Raw genomic sequence first — 6,737 nt, forward strand, 5'->3', positions numbered from 1 at the left:
ACCTGGGATGTTGAAAACTGATATATTTCTGATCGAGGTCATCCGAACGAGAGACTCGGGTCTAACTCTAGTAATCTTTGAACCTGGGATGTTGAAAACTGATATATTTCTGATACAATTCATCCGAACGAGTGACTCAGGTCTAACTCTAGTAATATTTGAACCTGGGATGTTGAAAACTGATATATTTCTGATCGAGGTCATCCGAACGAGAGACTCGGGTCTAACTCTAGTAATCTTTGAACCTGGGATGTTGAAAACTGATATATTTCTGATACAATTCATCCGAACGAGTGACTCAGGTCTAACTCTAGTAATATTTGAACCTGGGATGTTGAAAACTGATATATTTCTGATCCAGTTCATCCGAACGATAGCCTCGGGTCTAACTCTAGTAATCTTTGAACCTGGGATATTGAAAACTGATATATTTCTGATCCAGGTAATCTGAACGAGAGACTCAGGTCTAACTCTAGTAATATTTGAACCTGGGATGTTGAAAACTGATATATTTCTGATCCAGTTCATCCGAACGAGAGACTGGGGTCTAACTCTAGTAATATTTGAACCTTGGATGTTGAAAACTGATATATTTCTGATCCAGGTCATCCGAACGAGAGACTCGGGTCTAACTTTAGTAATCTTTGAACCTGGGATGTTGAAAACTGATATATTTCTGATCCAGGTCGTCCTAACGAGAGACTCGGGTCTAACTCCCTGGGATGTTGAAAACCGATATATTTCTGATCCAATTTATCCGAACGAGATACTCAGGTCTAATTCTAGTAATATTTGAACCTGCAATGTTGAAAACTGATATATTTCTTCTCCAGTTCATCCGAACGAGAAACTCGGGTCTAACTCTAGTAATCTTTGAACATGCGATGTTCGAATCTGATATATTTTTTCTCCATTTCGTCCAAATGAGAAACTCAGGTATAATTCTAGTAATCTTTGAACCTAGGATGTTCGAATCTGATATATTTCTGATCCATTTCATCCGAATTAGAAACTCAGGTCTATCTCTAGTTATTTCTCAACCTGATATAGTAAAATTTCATATTTTACATCTTTAGTTCATCAGAATGAGAAATTCAAGTCTATCTTTAGTTCTATCTTAACTTGATGGTAAAATCTGTTGGGCAATTTGTCATTTTCTCTAAATTAAACTCAACTAAATGTTGAAGCTACATCGACGTTATTATGCGATTACTAGTTCCAATCGTATGATCGTAAATACCTATATTACATTTCTATCTAGAATTTAGAGCATTAAAAGCAAAGAATTTAACCGAACAAAATCGATACTCGATCACTAAAATAACAAACATGCTAAAATATGTCTAACTTACAAAAAGTGGCCTTTTCGGTTGGAAGGTTTGTGATTTTCTCTAAAAACACATGCTTCTCAAAAGAACACACATGCTTCTCACACAATCCGTATGTTCAAATCTAATACATTTCATTTTCCGTTCACCCGGACGGGAAACTCAGGTCTAACTCTAGTAATCTTTCAACATGGGTTGTTCAATTCTGATGTATTTCATCTTCCGTTAATCCGAACGGGAAACTCTGGTCTAACTCTACTAATCTTTCAACCTGGGTTGTTCGAGTATGATATATTTCATCCTTTGTTCATCCGAACGAGAATTCAGGTCTAACTCTAATAATCTTTGAACATTTGATTTTCAATTCTGATATATTTCTTCTTCAGTTCAGCCGAACGAGAAACTCAGGTCTAACTCTTGTAATTTTTGAACCTGTGATGTTCAATTCTGATATATTTCGTCTTCAAATCATCCGAACGAGTGAATCAGGTCTAACTCTAGTAATCTTTGAACCTGTGATGTTCAATTCTGATATATTTCGTCTTCAGTTCGTCCGAACGAGAAACTCAGGTCTAACTCTTGTAATCTTTGAACCAGTGATGTTCAATTATGATATATATCGTCTTCAGTTCCTCCGAAGGAGAAACTCATGTCTAACTCTTGTAATCTTTGAACATGTGATGTTCAATTCTGATATATTTAGTCTTGAATTCATCAGAACGAGAAACTCAGGTCCTATTTTAGTAATTTTTGAACCTGGGAAGTTTGAATCTGATAAAGTTCATCTTCATTTCATCTGAATGAGAAACTCAGGTCCAATTTTTGTAATCTTTGAACCTGGGATGTTCAAATATGATAAATTTCATCTCCAGTTCCTTCGAATGAGAAACTCAGGTTTATCTTTAGTAATTTTTGGGAACCTGAGTTTTAAAAATATGATATTTTTACATTCTTTAGTTCAACTTCTGATCCTCTAGATTAATTCCTCATTCCTCTGATTCATTTTCATTATTCAGATTCATACTCCTTCATATATATATTATATTGACTTGGTGTGATATATGCGCGAAATACATGTAACTACTAGATTTTTCTTCCCAAAGTTATGGACGCGTACTTTACGATGTTACGGTAAGTGATAAAATGTACCACCTAATTTAAAAACAACGAGAGCCGTCCAATGAAGTTCTTTGTGCTCCTCTCGGTCGCCATCTCTAACTTAAATTAAGAAGGACGAGGCAATAACACCATATGCTTCAACCTTACCAGAACGCTGCAATTTTCTCCATCTTCTTAATCTCCCTCCTCCAAATCAGAGAAACGAAACCATAATCCATACCCATAAATAAATACTCTAATTTCATTGGAAATAGATACCCTATTTTTAATGGAACCCAGTAGATCTCAAGTTCTCTGAAGATTTGGATTGAAATTAGAGTTTTGATTTTGGGGTTTTGTTAGAGATTCTTTGATTTCATAAAAAATGCTTTATGTTTGGTTTGATTTTCTACAAACTACAAATCAGGTAAAGTTAGGGTTTAAAATGTAGTTTCTCTATATATTTTTCAATGTTTAAGGTAGGGTTTGATTTTGTGGATAAGGTTTTAAGTATCATTGTTTTTTTGTTGTAGCAATCGGTAGAAGAACATTCAACATCTTCACTTGCATTCGTTGAAGATCCTCAGGTATACTTCTCCCTCATTTTTTAACTTTTTGTTAACGAAGTTATAGAAGTAATAAGATTTTTTGTTGATGAAGTTATTAGAAGTCCTCTTGTTGGTTTTACTCTTGTGTTAAGGATTATGTATGCTGATGGGTTTGGAAGTTTTTATTGTTCACATAATTTTATGGGTTTTTTAAGGATTCTGATGTTGGGTTTATATATATATATATTTTTTTTTAAATCGGGAGAAGTCCTGTATATAATTTGGAATATTTCCACTTATGTTTTGTTGTTCATTATTTTCATTTGTTCATAATTTATAAACTAAGTTATATTTCATCGTCCAAGGCCTCTTTTAGTACTAATTTGATTATTGTTTCCAGGTAATGGAGATGTTGGTGCTATTGATTGTCATTTATAGGTAATGGAGATGGTGGTGCTTGTGATTCGTTGTATTATGATACTAAAGATGGTGATGGTGGTGGTGGTGGTGATTTGTAGTTATGGGGTTAGTAACGGAGATGCTTGATCCTCGGGGAGTGAGTAAGGGCTCTGGTTTTGTTGCATTCTCCACCCCGAGGAAGCTGCTAGAGCTGTAAGTTATGGCTTTTTTCTTCACAATTACATAGTGCTTTTGAGATTTATGTGTCTGAATGATTAAAACCTGTACCTATGGTGAAACAATATTTTAGGTGAAAGAAATGAATGGGAAGATGATAGGTCGGACACCTCTTTATGATAGGTTGGTAATCTACTGCTACCTCGAATTATTAATGTGTTAACAGGAGGAGGTGTTTTTATTTTTAAGAGCGAGTTTATATAGATATGACCCTGATGCATTCGCTCTATTATATTTTGCAGGCTCATTTTGCTCAAATGCAAGCACCTGGTACAATGACACCTTTTACATCAGGTATGACCGGTTTCGGCTTGCTCTTCTACAGTTGTATTTTGGTCAAGGTACCCCAGGTATGATTCTGTCCCAGCCTGCTGGATATGGATTTCAGCCGCAACCACTGCCAGGATTTCGGCCAGGTATCGGACCAAATTTTATGGTGCCCTACCACCTTCAGAAACAGGGCCGGCCTGGACAGATAATGGGTTTAAGAAGAGGAGGAAATCCACATCTGATACAACAGCATGTCGGTTAATTTATCAACATTTGATAACTTGAAATTAGTTTTACCCTTAGTCTATGATATAATTATTGACATGGAGCTAATCCTGATTAAGAACTCATTTTTGTTTAGTCAGTTAATGATCTGTAAATATGACATTTGGTCTCTTCAGGTGATGTCAAGGAATTCTAATCAAGGACTCAGATACATACCAAACTCAAGGAATGGGCTTGTAGACCCATCTGTGGTACCTCTGACTCCAATTATGACGTTGCCGCTTGATGCTTCTAGTGTACCTATAGCTACAGTGGAAGCACAACGAGATGGACTAGTGTATATTAACACACTTCCGAAGCGGAATTTGGGGGGAGGTTAATAATGTCTGTGCTAAGTTTGAAAACAAAATCCTCTCTTATGTATCTGAACTTGATTGTTAAATATAGTTTGCTGCTGTGGATCTAGATTATAGAACCACATGTTGCCATTCGTTTGCTTTTATGATACTAGAAGTCATAAAGAATGGACTTTTTGTGGTCTTTCGTGCACAAACTTAAACATATGGTGATTGGTGAATCATTTCTATGTTTTCCACAGCTCTCTGGTGTGTTAGGAGTTGGCAGAAACTTTTCATCTATGTGAATGTCTAAATTGTACACCTTTTTTGGTTGGTTTGTTTTCGTTTTATCAGTTGTAGTCTGTTCTTTGTTTTTCTAATGTTATTTATATTGGGCAGGTGACAGAGAGAGGGGTTTTCTAGATGCACATTTGAGAAGAGAATTCGTAAGTCTGATGTCGTTATCATTCCTGTGTTTTGTTAAGATGAGGCTCCTCCCTTTGACCCATTATTGGCCACACTCAAACCATGCAACAGGTGTGTTGCTGGTAAGAAGGATTCACCTGAAAAGGTATTTTCCTAATCTTAACTTGGATGGTTAAACATGCCCATTTTTGACTTCTGTTTGGTCCGAAATATCAGGAAGCCCTGCTCAGCGCAAGGTTACTGGCATGCTACTAAAAATGGATAAAACCGAAGTGCTCCATCTGTTAAAGAGTCCCCAGATGCTTTCAAAAAAGTTTCAGAATCCATGGCCGTTTTGGAGCGAGCTAGACGCATGTTTTGAGGAGGTATTACTTATAGTACCTAAGTAAATCAAATATTTGTTGTATTCTCTTTTTGGTTTTATATCGGTTGTGCTTTTTTATTTTTGGTGTTACAGATTTCTTACAAATCGAATTCTTGTGAATTTTTTTCAGTGAATGGGACCAACCTCCACTTGGAAAGAAACCTGCTGTATATGTTCATGTCAAGGTAATAATTGCAGATTATTTAGTTATGGATTACCCCACTCTATTAGAAATAATAATTTTTTTTTCACAGAAAATAGATTGATAGAGCTAATATGGTAAGTGTGTGTAGTATATTATTGCTTTGAAATGTTATTATTTTGTGCAACTGCAAAATTATGAGAAGTATGCATTCTGTCTATTGCAGGTATCTTATTCATCGAGATTCCTTGACATGTTCAAGTATGCCATTTCAACCAAGATGGAAGTGCGGAATTTGAGTCTAGGAGGCAGTAATTACTCATCTCTTTTTTTTGTTAAGGTAAACATTTTGTAGATAGTTTACTTGGATGCTTAATATTGTAGAATTATCGTTTCAGAAAGACCTTTATTTTGTTTTCTTTGTATTCTTATGGGTGTTGTTAAATTGCTATGCGAACTAATCTCTCTAAATGTTTTGTGTAGGATTCACAAAGAGAATAATATCTCAATAATATGCAGCGGATAATTTGGTTGAGCTTATTCACTTCAAACTGCTTTATAAAGGTACTTATTCACTTCAGAATTCGCTTCAGACTAGTTTTCTGTGTTAGTGGTTTGTGTTGGTAAGAGGTTTAGTGTTAGGAGTGAAGCATCACTATGACCGCAGTAGTTTGACATTTATTCTTGCTTGTGATTTATAGTTCTTTTTTGTTTTTTGCTGCTTCAGATGGACATAGGGGATATCCCTAACACTAAATCTGCGGTTCTTCTTCCAAACGAATAATTCTTTCTTTTTTCTTTTCTTTTTTCACTGAATTGTTGATTGTGTATTGAAAGAGAACTGAAAGAGAACGGATTGCAATTGTTTCAGGTTTAAATGTAATTGTATTGCATGCTTTAATTGAGTTCAGACTGTAAACTGAGAGCCCAGGTCCACGACAGAACCTGAGCGGCCTAGTTTTTTTTAATTGTAATCTAAAGTTTTGTTACAGGTTTAACTGTAACAACAAATGTAATAAAAGAAACACGTGTCGTCATCTCAGATTTGTTGCAAGTAAGAGTAACGGTTCAACTGTTACAGTATCCGTAACTAAAGGACTGCACCCTCTTATTTGTTGCAAATATTAAGTAATAATTATAATTGTTAGAATATATGGGGCAAGTTCAACACGTGTCGCACTTATGAAATTAGTTCAATTGTGACTGTTAATTATTGTAACGGTTTTTAGTTGTGGTTTGGTTGGACATTGTCACAGATAAAACCGTTATAAGACATATAACAATTATTAATAACGGCCTTTTTTTAACAGGCTATAACGGATCTTATCAGTAACAGGTATAGCCTGCGACAAAATCCTTGAA

The 6,737-nt window shown here is 35.4% G+C and overlaps 1 long non-coding RNA gene across 2 annotated transcripts; it reads left to right on the plus strand.

Annotated features, from left to right (window-relative positions):
• The first annotated feature begins 2,602 nt into the window (after nucleotides 1-2,602).
• LOC113326040 lies at nucleotides 2,603-6,529 on the plus strand. Of its 2 annotated transcripts, XR_003348254.1 has the most exons (12): nucleotides 2,603-2,853; nucleotides 2,960-3,013; nucleotides 3,375-3,586; nucleotides 3,684-3,733; nucleotides 3,853-3,904; nucleotides 4,282-4,489; nucleotides 4,843-5,014; nucleotides 5,086-5,234; nucleotides 5,364-5,418; nucleotides 5,602-5,715; nucleotides 5,859-5,939; nucleotides 6,103-6,529. It is a non-coding gene; the product is annotated as an uncharacterized LOC113326040 (long non-coding RNA). The 2 variants fall into 2 exon arrangements; XR_003348253.1 differs by having other exon boundaries at nucleotides 4,282-5,014.
• Nucleotides 6,530-6,737: the final 208 nt, after the last annotated feature.

The sequence above is a fragment of the Papaver somniferum genome, unplaced genomic scaffold (genome assembly GCF_003573695.1).
Source record: "Papaver somniferum cultivar HN1 unplaced genomic scaffold, ASM357369v1 unplaced-scaffold_10, whole genome shotgun sequence".
Classification (NCBI taxonomy): domain Eukaryota; kingdom Viridiplantae; phylum Streptophyta; class Magnoliopsida; order Ranunculales; family Papaveraceae; genus Papaver; species Papaver somniferum.